The sequence below is a fragment of the Fistularia commersonii genome, chromosome 12, assembly GCF_037954325.1.
Source record: "Fistularia commersonii isolate RoL2024-O1a breed Wild chromosome 12, RoL_Fcom_v1.0, whole genome shotgun sequence".
In the NCBI taxonomy this organism is placed as follows: domain Eukaryota; kingdom Metazoa; phylum Chordata; class Actinopteri; order Syngnathiformes; family Fistulariidae; genus Fistularia; species Fistularia commersonii.
This window is the reverse complement of record NC_141295.1, coordinates 16646914-16663834: the sequence shown is the minus strand read 5'-3', so window position 1 is coordinate 16663834 and position 16921 is coordinate 16646914. Positions and strand designations below refer to the sequence as shown.

The window sequence follows — 16921 nt, the reverse complement described above, 5'->3', positions numbered from 1 at the left end:
AGGAGATATGATACATTGTTATATTATATTATATTATATTATATTATATTATATTATAATTTTGATGGTTATTTTTGTATTATTAGTATTATTAAAATAATCATACTTTGTAGAAGATATGATTACTTTGTTATATTATATTACATTATATTATATTATATTTTTGATGGTTATTGTTATTGTATGTAGTATTAGTATTATTAAAATAATCATACATTTTAGAAGATATGATACGTTTTATGATATGATCATATTATATTATAATTTTGATGTTATTGTTGTATTATTAGTGTCACTAAAATAATAATACATTTTAGGAGATATGATACATTGTTATATTATATTATATTATATTATATTATATTATATTATATTATATTATATCATATTATATTATATTATAATTTTGATGGTTATTTTTGTATTATTAGTATTATTAAAATAATCATACTTTGTAGAAGATATGATTACTTTGTTATATTATATTACATTATATTATATTATATTTTTGATGGTTATTGTTATTGTATGTAGTATTAGTATTATTAAAATAATCATACATTTTAGAAGATATGATACATTGTTATATTACATTATAAGATTGTTATATTCTAAAATTATTTTTAAAAGGATATTTTTAATTCCCCGCTGTTGACTTGCAGGTAATTCATGATATTAAAAATTAAGTTTGCGGCATACCTGTGTGTGTGTGTGTGTGTGTGTGTGTGTGTGTGTGTGTGTGTGTGTGTATGTGTGTGTGTGTGTGTGTGTGTGAGACCTTGTATCCAGTGGCCTCCTGCCTCCCTGACGGCTCCTGCCAGCAAAGTCTTGGAATAATGAGGCGGTGGAAAAGACCACTGTGAGGGGGGGTTGGAGGCACCACGAGCGTCGGGAAAAAAACGCAGATGATTCAGGTTTTTCTGTTAGCGAATAAAAGAAAGATAGGAAGAAAGAAAAGAACACATAACAGCAAAACATTAGGGGCCCAAATGTGTTTCCTCCGCGGAGCTTTTCCAGGCAGGCGGAGGGCGTCAGTCAGCCAGTCAGTCAGTCAGTCAGTCAGTCAGTCAGTCAGTCACACAGCGAGTGGGTTGAGATGGTTTGTCAGCGGAGGAGACGATTCGACACCGAATGCTGCTGTCAGAGAGGAAGCGGCACGCTGACCTGGTTTCTCGACGATTTCCAAAGCGTGCAAAAAAAAACTTTCCGAAAAAGACCAAACTCGATGCAACAGACAGTCATTTTATACAGTTTATATGTTTCTAAATGGTGTTTGAATGAGAGGCTGAAAGGTTTCATGATAGAGTGAATTATTGTATGTTTCCATATAAATGACAGGGTGAATAGTTGAATGTGTGAACAAGACAAGGGAGTGGTTTCATGATTCTATATCATGGTTTTATGTTTCTATATGACGTATGAATGAGAGGATGAATGTAGCATGTCCTTATATAACATGTGAATGACAGGGAGTTATTGTATTTTTTTTAATATGTTGTACGAATGAGCGGGTGAATCATTCATTCTATCTTAACTACATGTGAATGACAGATTGAATAATGACAGATTGAATGATCGTATTTTTCTATATTATGTGTGAATGAGAGGATGAATGTAGTATGTCCTTATATAACATGTGAATGACAGGGAGTTATTGTATTTTTTTTTATATGTTGTACGAATGAGCGGGTGAATCATTCATTCTATCTTAACTACATGTGAATGACAGATTGAATAATGACAGATTGAATGATCGTATTTTTCTATATTATGTGTGAATGAGAGGATGAATGTAGTATGTCCTTATATAACATGTGAATGACAGTGAATAATTGTATTTTTTTAATATGTTGTATGAGGGACAGGGTGAATTGTTAATTCTATCTTTACGACGTGTGACTAACAGCTTGGATGATTATATTTTTTCTATATGACATACGAATGAGAAAATGAATGGTTGTATGTCTTTTATATAATATGTGAATGACAGTGAATTATTGTATTTTTTTAATATGTTGTACAAATGAGCAGGTGAACCATTAATTCTATCTTAATATGTGTGAATGACAGATTGAATGATTGTATTTTTCTATGTGAGGTATGAATGATAGGGTGAATAAATGAACGTCTATATAACATGTGAATGACAGTGAATTATTGTATTTTTTAATATGTTGTATGAATGAGCGGTTGAATTGTTAATTCTATCTCTACGATGTGTGAATACAGCTTGGATGATTATATTTTTTCTATCTGACATATGAATGAGAAAATGAATGGTTTCATGTGTTTCTGTAACATTTGAATAAAAGCGAGTTCATGTATTTTTCTATGTGACGTATGAATGACAGGGTGAATGGTTGTATATCCTCACATAACATGTGAATGACAGTGAACTATTTTATCTTTTTAATATGTTGTAAAAATGAGGGGATGAATCATTAATTCTTTCTATGACGTGTGAATGATTGTATTTTTTCAAAACGATGTAAAAATGAGAGGGTGAATATAGAATGTCCTTATATAACATATGAATGACAGAGTGAATTATTGCATTTTTCTAAAATGATTTATGAATGAAAGGGTGAATCATTAATTATCTCTCTATGACGGATTGAATGATCGTATTTCTTGATGTAATCAAACTTTATCAATCCCTCAAGGGGAAATTCCTTCTCTGAATGGAGGCGTCATGAGCGGCACCAGGGGAGCAGCACTGACTAAATGAACTTTTCTCAAAGCGGAATGATGTTAATCTTGTCGCGATGCAAAGCGTTGCATGCAGTTTTTATTTTCCACTTTGCTGTGTGTGTAATCGAACCCAGTCCTCTTCCAGACACTTTGTGAGCGATCGCAAAAAAATAAAAATAAAAAATACAAAACAACAAAACAATACATACATATTGCATTAGAGAGCAGACGGCCGGGGAGGAGCGTCATTAATCAAAAATCCACAAATACAGCTCATTATGTTAATCTAGCGCTTATTTTCAAAGCTGTGGACACTTGTAATGAGCAATCTTTCTTTGCAAAGTGTTTTGACAAAGTGGAAGAAGAGGCAAAACTGAGATGTGTTTTAAATTATCCATTAGAGGGTGAACCCCACCTCCTCAGTTGCTTTCTTTTATCCCAGAAACATAAGGCGTGATTTCTGTGTTTTCCCCAGTCAAAGAGAGCCGTGCATGTCAGCTTGCAGGCTTTTATCTCCAGGGCCTCCATTAGCAGTCGTCGTGCACGTAACGCACGTGTCTGACAGGAAACAAGGGGAAGATTAAAAAAAAAAAAAAAAAAACAAGTCAAAAAGTCAAAATATCGCTGTTGTAAATCAAATTCTGACCCAAAGTCATAACAGTGGGGTTTAACCCTTTAGTGCTGAATAATTAGTCTTGTAAAATTGTAAATTATGATACAGTCACAATAACGAAAATAATACCAACATTTAATGAAGTAATTATAAAATCGTGATTTTTCTGTTTCCGTCTTGCTTTGTCCATTTTAATATCATCTCTATCGACTTTATCTCACTGCCTTTTTATATATAATTCTTATTTACCTTTCCCTTTCCTTAAATCAATCTTTGATGCCTCACGATGGAGTTTTTATTTGATACCAATGAATATCAGGGCGGGCTGAACCCAACTGGTAGCTCCTGATGTTCTGGTTAGCATGGCAGCTCTGATGTCATCGGTGTGTGTGTGCATGTGTGTGTGTGTGTGTGTGTGTGTGCGTGATTAATGAGGTCAAAAGATAATTACCAAGTCATTACAACTAATCTCTCCTATGATTTGCCTCTCCCTTTGTTTCAGGTTTGGAAGAGGAAATGGTTGTGGCTCACGCTTCGGCCTCCGGGCACGAAGGTCCGGGGTTAGATTCCCGCAGGGTGGCGTTGCTGTGTGTGTGTCTGTGTGTGTTTTCACGGTTCTCTGGTTTCCCTCCACAGTCTGAAACCATGCAGGAGGTTCATTGGAGACCCGGAATTGTCCAGAGTGACCTGCTGCATGTCTATGTGTGGCCCTGCGATGGCTCGGGGTCAGGGGTCGGCAACCAGCTAATGTAGCTAATAAAATAATTAACGAGTATTTAATGAAAAAATATATTTTATTTTAGTTTGTTCGTTCATTTAAAAAATTTAATTTTAAACTTGAAAATTATGCCGATCTTGCAACAGCTAAATAATACATGTAAAAATATTTTTGTCGCTCTTAATAATGACTGCCATGAAAAGGATGACGGCGTGTTTGGTTTGTTGCCGGTGGATTATTTCAGTTTGACTTTTTTTTTCATAAACACAAGACAGACTTAAATAAATATGAGTATATTGCTTAAAGGTAACTTTCAACAAACATCTTTTTTTTTTTCCAGAGTTCAAAATGTTTTTTTTTGCATGCAGAAATGCAGTTTCGTTCTCTCTGCAGTTGTCCGTGATTTAAAAAAATGCCTTTTGCATTCAGGCCAAAACTTACAAAAGAAAAAAAAAATGATACGTTGTGTTGATTCATTTTAAATTCCAAAAGGGTTGTGTGGCTCCCGGTGTTTTCTTTACTTTTCTAAATGTCTTTTTGAGTGGTAAAGGATGCCGACCCCCTGCTCCGGGGTGAACCTCACCTCCCGACAGCTCCAGAATGCAGGATAAGGTAGAATTAAGAAATAAATGAATGTTGCGATTTATATTGATCACATCTGAATGAATCATTAGGACTTTTCATCACATGTTTTCCACGTGACTTTGTTTTCATCTCGGTTTATCACATTTATCTGCTGACTGGAACCGACTTCTATGTATTTTTACCTGAAGGTGGCTTTTTATGTGTTGAACTTGCTTTGTAGAATGTAAACAGAATTCGCGCAGACAAGTGTGTTCATGAATGTGTGTGTGTGTGTGTTGACTGCGGAGGTGCTTCACATGATGAAAGCTGCCCGGCCTCCCGTGGGCGTTACGACACGGGAGACAATCAATCGCTCCTCATCTCCATCGTCTCAAATTAATTTCCCAATGATTACCTCCAGGTATCCACCGCTACTGTTTTTCCTCTGCAGATTTATACTCTGCAACGGTTGCTTTTTGTGTGTGTGTGTGTGTGTGTGTGTGTGTGTGTTTGATGCAGTCAGACTACAGCTGTTGAAAAATGAGCAGCCCCCGGGCTGTGGAGAGGGCACGCTGAGGAGGAAACGGGAGTGTGTGCAGACTCATTCGGATCATTTTTCTCGGAAAAAAAAAAAAAAAGGCGCGGACTTGATAAAAGAAAACGGGATGAAACGTGGAGGAAGATCTACGACGGGGCCACGGTCGGATAAATCGGTCCGATCAATATTTGCTGTTTGATTATTTCTCCGTGTGCACTCCCAGCAGGAACTTTACCGCGTAGGCAGCTCAGATGTATAATTTAAATATAATTTCACGCTACGTTCCAATCAGCAACAACAGAAATAGATCCTTGCAGAAACTGAGAGCGGTGTATAATTTCCCACGTACGTTCGTCAAGTCGCTCGGTATTCCAACCAGATCCGTCTCCTGTTGACGCGTCTCGGGAAAATCAAAACTATCAGAAGTCGGAATTGATCCGTCGCTCCGATTCTCGTCTTTTTCGGCTCGGTTCGAGAGCCGTCCGGCGAACTCGTCCGCGCTCCTCCGTCACGTCGGGCTTGTCAGCCGGTAAGCCGAGCAGAACGCGACGAAGAGAACCTCGGCGGTAATGAGACGGGCATTCTGCGGAGATGGACTTGATTCTGAACGCGTCTCTCTCGGCCTCGACGACAAAGAAAATGACAATTAGCGGGGCGTTTCATCATTCGGAGCGGCGCGCTACCCGTGTCCGGAGTCATCTCGAGCTCTGCCTCCTCTCCATCATTCGGAGAAAATTGTGAATTAAACATGAGCGCTTGAGACCCAGATGGAGATGTGAGGAAACCTAAAAGTGTAGGTTATATTCTTCTTTATTTCTGTTTTGTTATTTGATTAAACAGCCACCGGAAGCGTCGTGAACACCGAGCGGATGGGGTTTGTTCTTTCCGAAGGTGGAACGGACCTCGCTGTTTCTAATTCTCTCCGGAGTTGTCGCCTTTGGCCGTGAAAATTTTCATTTGCAGAAAGGAACGGATCAATCCTTATTCTTCCGCCCTGCCTGCTGTCATTTTTTTATTTTTTGCTCATTTCATCGCTTCCGGTCTTGCAGAGCCAGACGTCCCCTTCACACAGTGTTTGTGTTGCGCAAGCAAAGAAGAGTTTTTCAACGCTTAACAAATGTAGACACACAGACTGGTGTGTTTTCCTGCGAGCCAAATTTCAAGCTAGCAGACCAGGACTCAGTTTGGGTGGATCTCAACTGGCGGTGCCTTCGGGGACTCCGGTTCCTCAGCAAACCTTCCAGACAAACACGTCTTTGCGGTTAGTTTTGTTTAGTCTGTTTGTGATTTGTCCGGGACCACGAACACCTCATCGGTAATTTACAGTATTTACCGAAGGACTCGACCAAGGCCGACGCGTGCGCGGCCGCGTTCTTGCTGTTTTCACAAGTCACCAGCTTGAGGTGGTTGTTACATTACATTACATTACATTTGGCAGACGCTTTTATCCAAAGCGACTTACAATAGAGGACATAAGGACCGCAAATAACACTTGCAAATACAAGATGCACAGGAAATATACAGAACAGTAAGCTGGGGTTAGTTTTTTTTTTTTGGGGGGGACAAAGACGTACACATACGTACACACACACACACACACTGCAAAGCCTAACTTGGTGCCTAACCTGATCTGGGGCAGCTCAAGCATCAGCGCAGTAAATAGTCCTGAAAGAGAAAAGTTTTTACCTGTTTCTTGAAGGTTGAGAGAGATGATGCTAGTCTTGTTGCTTCACGGAGGAACTACTAAGAGCTTTCTAGGAACCAGACTGATTCTTTTTTCACCGTGACAGTTCAGGAACCAGCGACCATGGATCTCAGCACCGAGAACCGTTTTAGCCTCTACTCCGAAAGGTCTTTTTCAGTAAACAGTAAAAACATAGGTGCTTGGTGATTGGCGAAACTCATTAGCCTCACCCATTCCCGGACAATTGAGGTCACTAGTCAGCTGTTTTCTTGCAACAAAATGGACAGAGCCGGTGAGAAATGAGGCGACAAAGAGGTCCAAGCCCTTCTGGCCTGCTGCGCCACAGAAGGCTTTCCAACATAAACAACTTTGGCCAAAATAATTCCGGAGTTAGCTAACGGCGGAGTTCTTCGCATCTTAGGCTACTCCATGGTTATTGGTCCTCCCGTGCAGAACAACCTCCACGCTCTCCATGTCGTCTTTGTCTTCATCTTCTTCAAAGCGGCTTATTTTGAGGATGGCGCTTAACGTGCACGTCTCATTCGCTTCGATCCCTACCGTCGTCCCCGACTGGCCTTAAACTAGAAGGCTCCCCTGTAGGAGGAGGAGGGAAGGTGGATGCTGGAACGGGATTCCAGCGGCATCCTTCCAAGAAGTTTTCTGTCAGAAAGCGGCTTTTGGCGATGGCTGTGTAAAGACAGCAGAAGGGGTTGAAATAACCAACTAAAATAATCAACTAATTGCAGGCTTATATAACGCCTATGTATATCTGGTAACGCCGCAATGTGTCTTCAGACAAGTGGGACCAAAAGTGTAAAAACTTCTAGTCACAGCAGCTCTGAGGAAGTATGATACGTTTCTTAATACTATCACAAGCCTCCTCAAAAAAAAAAGAAAAGCACAAGTTCCTTTAAGAACTTTAATATGCAGAGGCTTCACCGTCAGGTCTGTGTTTTTCTTCCAGCGGTTCGCCGCATGATAAGCTTTAATAAATAAGATGTTGTGTTGCTGAATTCGTTCTGCCGCCTACACAAATTCTGTTCCTCGGCTCCCATTGTCTCTCCACAGGTTTTTGGCGAGGAGCCGGTGCTGTGTGTAAAGAAAGCTGAGAACACGGACACGCAGCGTTACTTGGACCGCTGAGGATTGCGTACTCACTACTTTGGAAACTGATTCTTTATACCACTTGTAACCTAGGAATCCAATAATATTACAAGAGACTGTCTGGCTGTGGCGCGGGAGCATTTTGGTGATGGATGGTGGCTGGCGGAGGTGACGGTTTGCATGAATCGAACCGCTTTTGTTCTTTAATTTGCACAAACAGGAAGTTCAGACAGTTCTATCGGGATGAATAAAAGGCGCGGCGTGGAAATCGACAGCGGAAATACAAGAACAACGCAAAACGTGACACAGGTATAGATATCGATACTCGAACGCGGACGCGATTCGAAGTTTGAGCGGCTCGTGTTGAAATGAAGAAATCGTGAAGAAATGCTTTGCTTTTGGGTTTCAGTCACACCCGTCGGATCCATATCAAAGCCTCGGTGCTTAAAAAGCGTTCAAAAACGTTTCATGTTATTTTATGAATTAACATGCTCTCTCTGCCTGCTCGGTCGAGCCAGGCAAGTCAAGTCAGACTTTATCAATAAAGCACCAAATCACAACATAGTGGTGCAGAGCACGACTGGACCGCTGTTTTTAAGACTATTTGCAGAAACCCAACATTCCTCGGAGGTGGAAACGCTGCAGTTTAGCGGTCAGAAGCCTCGGACGGATCCCTGACCAATGTGGGCGGCCTTCTGCCTCGACCAGCAGGGAAGAAATAGAGCGAGTGAGAGGACAGAAGAGAGACAGAAAAGTGGGTCGGAGGGTTCGTTACATTACATTTTTACATTACAGTCATTTAGCAGACGTTTTTATCCAAAGCGACTTACAAAATGTGCAGTTCAGTCACTAAGGTTTCCGAAGTACCAGTGGTCGGAAGTCAGAAGTGACCACTCAACCAAATAGCCATCTCAGAAGCATATACATACATACATACATGTCATCATTTTTTTTTTTTTTTTCCGGGGGGTTGGGGGCTAAGTGCGATCAGTAGGGTAGTGCTTGGTGAAGAGGTATTTTTTTAGCTCACGGCAAAAGGTGGGCAGCGACCCCGCTGTTCTGACCTTTTTCGAGAGTTCGTTCCACCACCGAGCAGCTGAGACCGAGACCGAGACCGGACGGTGGCCCGGAGGTGGCAGATCGGAGGGGAAGGGTAGGGACATGCGGCTCGACCATATCCTGGAGATAAGACAGTAGGCGAGCGCCAGGGGCTTGAACTTGATGCGGGCGGCTACCAGGAGCCGGCGTGGGGACATGAGAAGGGGAGTTGCGTGGGAGAATTTGGGACGGTTGAACACCAGGCGGCTGCCGTTTTCTGAATAAGCTCCAGAGGCCCGATGGTCACCGCTTGGGCACCGGCAAGGAGGGAGTTGCAGGAGCAGCAAGAGCTCCATCACGACTTTGCTGTGGCCCTATGGGACTTATGGGTTCATCCCGCAGTCCAAAAACATGCAGGAGGTTCACTGGGGACCCGGAATTATCCGGATGGGTGAATGAGAGAGTGAATGGCTTCATGTGTCTAAGTGGCCCCGTGACGTACCCAAGGCGAACCCCGCCTCTCGACCAATTAGAGCTGCAAGAGTGCGGGATGAGCGGTAAAGATAATGAATGAGCGCGTACTAATATGCATACTCTTGTTTACATGGGGTGTTACCAGATGTTCTTCCTAAATTAGGGGGCTAGAATGTTAGCATCAGGGTTTTAGCCCTTGTGAGACAGGTCCTGAAAGACCTTGAGTCATATTATATTGCCTGCATACCCGGGGTTCTTTGAAGGGTAAAGTAATAAGATCCCGACAAATCGTTTTCTCAGACCAGAAAAGGCTAAACCGAACTCCCCAAAGTTTTGGGGATATTTAGTCAGAGAGATAAAGTCCTGACAACGAGGGGAAAAAGACACTTAAGTGTATTTACCTGGTTTAGCAGAAACTGCGCTGTGTAATCTTGGCTGGAGACGGAGAACAAAACAAGGACTCACAGCAAGAACATCTTCGATTCAAGATTCACGCTCGCTGATTCTTTACATGGGGGACGTCTTAATGCTTTGTCAGATCGGTGCGATGCGGTCGGCTCCTTTTCTTCCCCTTCACATCCTCCACTATTCAATCAATGCAGTCAGGCGACATGTTTGTCGTTTGTGTTGTGCAAAAAGTTCCCATTCTTATTTTTGTGTTCGTATTGATGATAGAATTTACCGCCTGCAGCAAAGGAAAAAGAAAGCAAACACTCGAGACAAAACATTCACTGGAAGAACCGACACAGACTCGGTGACAGAGTCAAAGTTGACGCGCAGTAGGGATCAACACTCCAGGAACTACGAGTAATGCAATATTAATGGTCGGATCTAAATAATGAATCCGGCGGAGCGGCTGAATGTGTTGCCGCTGCACATCAATGAGTCGTCAAAGAACAAAAACCGTCTTTCTGTCTTTCTGTTTGCTGAGAGGGATCTGGCGAAACCACAGCGCAGTCCGCTACCCGTCAGTGACCCCTCACAATACGCCCTCGCCCGGGGTTTCCTAAAAAATACGCCCCGACGGCAAAACATTCATCCGGGAGCCGTTTCGCAGTCGTCGTTTCTTTCTTTTTCCCGTCTGCCCGAGAGCAGCCGCGTCCCTGGCAGTTGGCTTAGTGCAAAACAAGCGTACCGTATCGCGATCCTTAAATGGCGTGCGGTGGCATCCGCGGATAAAGGCCACCGAATTGGCGTGCGCAGATGAAGGAGTAGCGCGTTTTCCCGCTCGACCGGCCGGCCGGCTCCCTCTCCGACAGCCGGGTCTGTTTCTCAGGCCTCATTATGAGTCTGTCTTTCCTGGCTTCCCCCCCACGACGGCATGATCTTTCACTGTCACCCACGTTTCTCCGCCGCCCGTCCGCCGCCCCTGATTGGCAGGTAATTACCTCCCAGGTGACAGCGGCCCCGGTTCCGGAGTCGAAGGGTCATCGGGGTGTTTTTGGGCGCATGTTTTTTTTTTTTTTTTTTTCTTTCCGGACGCTCTCGGAGGGTCTCAGAGGCTCGCTCTCCTTACGGGGCAGCCGGTGCCAGATCTTTAAAAAAATAAGCATCGGTCATATCTGTAGTCAGCTTGTACTTGGACTGATATCGCCGGAGCCCTCGGGATATATCTGGTGATCCGGTGACTTTCCGATAAAAGTCACATGTAACTTGAAATTCAGTTCGTAGATTTAGTATCTCCAATCCGGCCGAACTCCATCGTCGGGCTGCAAATGAGATTCGGCCCTTTTCCTTCCAAAGACGGCCAATGAGGTCAGAGATTGTTAGCATGCAAAGCTCATGGTTGACGGCATCAATGGCCGTTTTTACCTCCTCGGGGAGGCGGAATCCCGAACCCTGAGCTCAGCGGGCGTCCGAAACCTGCTGGTGAATCGCTATGCAGACGCGTTCTCTCTGCTCACCTGAAGTTTCCTTGATCGAGCCACCAGAGTTCTGCAGGGAGAGCTGGCGCGTCGGATTCAACTGCTTTAATTCACTTCTGTCCGTGTGTCCGTACGTCTGTATATCCATCCATCATTTTTACTTCACATTTCTATCTATCCATCTATCATCTATCTATCTATCTATTCATCCATTCTTAAAAATTATCTATTCAATATATATATATATATATATACATTTAGTTGTGTATAAATTCTATTGGCATCTTTCCTTTTCCCATCCATTACTAAATCTTAATTATAATTTCTTATTTCACATTTCTATCTATCTATCTATCTATCTATCTATCTATCTATCTATCTATCTATCTATCTATCTATCTATCTATCTATCTATCTATCTATCTATCTATCTATCTATCTATCTATCTATCCATCCATCCATCCATCCATCCATCCATCCATCCATCCATCCATCCATCCATCCATCCATCCATCCATCCATCTATCTATCCTTAAAAATTGTATATTCAAAATATATATACATATCCATTTAGCTGTGTATGAATTCTATTAACGTATTTTCTTTTCCCATTCATTATCGAAGCTTGATTAAAATTTTATTTCACATTTCTATCTATCCATCTATCCATCTATGTAGGTCTTCCGGTAGACAAACATGGGGAAAAGCTCAATATCAACAATTCTAATCCTGTGTGTTGGAACGTTAAACGAGGTGAGATAATAGGATTATGTGAAAAAGAGTAAATAAAAGTAAAGAAGAAATGCACTGACTGTCCGGCAGCTTGGAACATCGACAGCCCAGGAAGTCGGTGTCAGGAAGACTATTTTTAATCAATACTACTCAATATTATGGCCTATGTGAAAGATTTTTTTTTCTTTCCACAACTCCCTTGTGGGGAAAGAAAGTAAACAAAGTTTCTTTTGTTTATTGTTTAGTTAAACTGCCGATCTTTGGTTTCACTCTGGCACAGACACACACAGCATCAGCTGCTGCTGCTGCAGAATAAACAAAAACAAAGTTGACGAGAGCAATTAAAGAGTAGCAAGGCGGTGAGGTTAGGAGCTGTAAAACCAGAACGATAAACAGAAAGACGCTTCGAGATAAATACGGGGATTATTCCCCCGGGTTGCATCGGAAAGGTATCCAGTTCACGGCCGACACGTTCTTGCAAAAATGTAACGCTTCTTTGTGAGAAATATGTTATTCGGGAAAGACGCGCGTTTCCGATCAAATCTCTTCGGCGGCTTGATAACCTTTCTCTCCTCCGGCCCGAGACCGCGGTGTTTCTCCACATTCATAATGTCATGAAATTAGCACCCTCTGCTTTCTGCTTCCTGGCGCTTTCCTTTTTCAAAGTGATTTAATTGTTGTTCGTGTGATCCGGTCAGGCTTCCGCTGGCCACTGCACCTAATTCATCTCATTCGCGGAATTAGCACATTAAAACGGCATTCCTGCTGCTGCATTTGCTGTTCAAAGACCCATTTAGCTGCTCACTTAGCATTGGCTTCTCTGCAGCCGTAGTGACAGGGGAAACAAGATAAAACGGCAGTTAGCCTCACGATGCGGATCGGCGGTCGGTTTACTTTTACGGTGACACGCTACATTCGTAGCTCTTGATCTTTCCGCGGGCATGGATGTACACGTAGACAATCTGCCGCTCGGCGCGGACTCCGCTTTTCCACTGCGATTGCGAGACGCAAGTGGAATGGCCCCCCCGGGGAGTTCAGCCAGAGTGACGCCCCGGTGATATTTTCAGAGCGACACGAACGAGTCGTGTCTCTTCGCTCTTGCAGAATACTGTTATTGCACGCTTGGACCTCGGTTACGTAAGTCCCGGTGGCCTTTATTTAGCCCCAGAAGGCTCTCATTTGAGGTGCGGCAAAAACGCCGCATGACGCACATGGACACAAACGTGGTGGAAGGGTTTCCCGCCGCGGCCGCCGCTTTGGGCCCCGACGCCCGCCACCATCGCGGCGGCGCAGCTGAGTCACGGACCGGACCGCACGGGCGACGTTTGGGATTCTGGAAAGTAAGTAGGTCAAAGGAAGTTTTCACGCTAGAGGACAAACAAGTCGATAAATTCATCAACGCGGCGCGGCGCGGTCTCTCTCGAATGCTTAAAAAAACACAAACGGTCCTGCGGACAAACACACACACACACACACACACACACACAGAGGGCGCGGCCGCGGTCGAGGCATGCGCTCCCTGACGGAAACTGCTGACCGTCTCTTTCGGGCCATAATCACCCGCCATGCGCAACCATCATTTACTAACAACACGGCGCCTGTTTCGCCCTTTAATACGTCTCCCCGCACATGCTGACAGTGCTCTTATCATCTCAAAATTACACCACTCTTCCCGCCTTTCACTCCGTCCGTACAGGCGATCGGTAACACCGGGGCCTCGGCCGCGTGATGCATCCGCGGGCCTAAACGGCGGCGACAGATAGAGGGACGCCGTCTTTATCGGAAAACGCCACGCGCGCTGATTGATATGCACCGACTGCCCTCGTATGAGCTGCTACTGCTGAGGGGGGGCGGGGGGAGGAAAAAGAGGAAGAAAAAAAAGAAAAAAAAAAAAAAAAACGCAGGCAGGCACAGAGACACAGATAAAAAGCCAGGCTTCTCGGCTGAGCTGCAGGAAGAAAAAAAAAACAAAAAAAAAAAAAACAGAGCAGCACTCTAAGCCAAACAGGGCTGCTTATGTGAAATTCGTAATCTCGTGTAAACCGGCGTAATTGATACTTCACTTCTGCTCCGGTAACAAGTCCGTCCTCACCGAATACCTCCTTTTTGGATCGCGGTTTGAAGTTTTTTTTTTTTTTTTTTTTTTTTTAAAAAAAAGGATGTGATTATGTGGGACAGGAATGTTTGATTCTCGCCGGAAAAGATCGGATTCCCCCTGAGATGCGGGAGGAGAGAAATACAGTCATCGCGGCGTTCATGCGGCTGCTTTAATTCGGACGTCCGCTGCGAAAGGTCAGAGCGTTCCTGCTGAGCGGCGCCGAAAAAAAAAACAACCCAAAAAACGTCATATGCGACAGCGAAACCGAGCGAGACGTGGCCGTTGTCCTCGGATGTTTATGGAATTAATGGTTTGCTCCACTTGTTTCCGAGCATGACAGCAAATTATCTGCTCTGTGCTCTTCGTCATATTCATTTCTTCTGGCGGATGAGACGCGCACGCTTAAACCGCCGCCGCCGCCGCCGCCAGATTAAAAAAAAAAAAAAGCCCCTCATGTTGCATTACCTTCTGCCCGAACCGTGACTTTGCTCATTAAACGGAGACAAAAGAGGGCTCGACGGTTTACATAAACCACAGCAGATACGTGTCCTGTAGGCCCAAATCAACAACAGCAAAACATCTACTTAATTAAAAATCATTAACTTGATGCATTCGCTATTAACAACACCAATTAATTACAAACAGAGCTAATGTCTCATATATAATTGAAAACGGGCGGGATCGGAGGAGAGGACGGATGTTGGATGTGCTCGCCGGAGCAAAGCAGAAGAAGAACAGATGGAGGTTCCTATCGCTTGTTGCGCCGCATCAGTTTGCGTTCAGCCTCCCGCCCAGAACACTAAACCACACAAATGGGGGTCTGGTGTCAGCGGTCTGGCAGCTGATGGCGACAACTTTGTTTAGGGGGGGGGGAATAAACGGATCCGTCTGAACTCCTGCTCCAACCATCTGGTGACGGAAGCCCGCTTTCGCCGACCGACGCCGCAGAGACATGAGGGCCGGCGTCGCTAATTTCATTAAGTGTGTAAGGGCCGCGAGCGTCGGAGCGGGACGCGCTTCCGGGCGCCGCTAACAGATGGCACGAGCGCGGCGCCGGATTAGCGTTTCATTCAGGATCGGTTCCTCTTCATCCAGGTAATCCTGAATTCTTCGCGGAAACAAAACAGCCACGACGGCGCCGGAGTGTTTTGAAATTGAATCGCCGTTGTTTATTTCTTTTACATAACGAGCTCGAATTTACATAACAACCCCGTTTGACCCACTTGCAGCAAAAAACAACTCGCTTGTTAACACGTAATGAACCCTCTTAACTTTGACCCGCGCTCGACCCCCGCAGGTACAAACCGGTTGCAATGGCCGGATTTGACAACAGTTAACCAGGACCCCGACCCGTTCCGACATGTTCTGACAAGCCTTTTCTCAATTCCTTTTTAATTATTACCCGTGCGCACGGTTGTACATCTGAATATTATCACTATAAATCTGAATAATTGGGGAATAATGCCCCCCCTTTTTTTTTTTTTTTTTTTTTACCGACTTCCAGCGACCTCTCGCATCTCTGCATCAGCGATTATCAATGACCTGCCTTTTTTTTCGGGAGGTTAATTCATCCTCTGGTTACTTACTTACTTAATTATTTGTCCGCTGATTGTTTCTGCCTCAGGATATTCATGACCTGCCTACACTTGACCTGTGACCTTTCAATTCACACCCTCTCCATTCGCAGCTCAAATTAGCGAGTGTTAAATTGCAACGTTTTTCATTTTACACCGCGCCTTTCGCTCATCGCCCTTTCTGGTGCCGGCGCGAATTTTTCGGCATGAGTCAAAGTCAACTTTATTGTCAGTACTGCCACGGGTTCACGCATGCAGAGCACTGAAATAGCGTCAGTCTAAGACCCACGGGGCAAAAAATGCAAAATAATGATTTTGAAAGTGACAGGAGTGCTAAGAAAGCGATAGCAGTACGAAAGCTTCCTGTATTGCATCCTTATTAAGCTTCCTGTGACTTTTCTTATTAGTAACGCCTGATTTTGCGGCACAGGGAAACACGTTTCCTTCCTGTGCGGATGACAAAGACACCTTGAACGCTCGAATTCAAGGATTTCTTTTGACCGATTCGTCAAGGCGCCCAATTTCAGTGTTTTTTTTTTTTTTTCTTTCAAAGGTGCAAAGGAAGCAAAGGAAAGAGAAATATTTTCCCGCCGCCCGTAGAGCCCTTTCTTCAAGTCCCGTGAAGGTTTTGTAGGTTTTTCTTGTGTGCGGGACACCGAAAGAAGGTCAGACATCTCGGAGCGAGCGATCGCCCCGAATACAGCGACTCGGGATGATCTCGCTAGATAAATAGACTTTAACCTACTTTGGCCACGTCTTTGAGGATCATATGCATTAACCGTTCCGAGGGCGTGCGAGGATCAATTTCTTTATTTCTGTCGGGCGCATCCCGCGGTCCCAGCTGGGAACGGCGTCTCCGGTGTCGGCTCTCGTCCTGTTTGTTCATCCACAGCAGATGCAGTTTCTCCCTCGCCGTCCTTGATCTTTTGTTTCTCATTTCTCCTCCTCCCTCGCCCGCTTCCCACTTCCTCTCTGTTGCAGGGAAAATGAAAACAGCCACTACTTCATAATGTTGAGTACATCTAAAAAAAGGCTCCCAAGGCTCCCTTCCAAGTTGAAAGCGATTCTTTTGATATACTGCAGAACAATTTCATGCCCAATTCTCATTCATTCCCTTGATACTTTAATTGAGAAGCGTTCCAAAGCCACTGTATTTTTCCCGCCGTCTAATATCGTGAGAGTAGAGCTGCAAATTCTTCCCAAAGTTACTGTCTGCTGTTGGAAACT

The 16921-nt window shown here is 43.9% G+C and overlaps 1 long non-coding RNA gene across 1 annotated transcript; it reads right to left on the bottom strand.

Annotated features, from left to right (window-relative positions):
- Nucleotides 1-876: 876 nt before the first annotated feature.
- On the bottom strand, nucleotides 877-16533 carry LOC147228990 (uncharacterized). The gene is made up of 3 exons (XR_015106894.1): nucleotides 16440-16533; nucleotides 3107-3249; nucleotides 877-920 (listed from the first exon to the last, which is right to left on the bottom strand). It is a non-coding gene; the product is annotated as an uncharacterized LOC147228990 (long non-coding RNA).
- Between the last annotated feature and the right edge of the window lie 388 nt (nucleotides 16534-16921).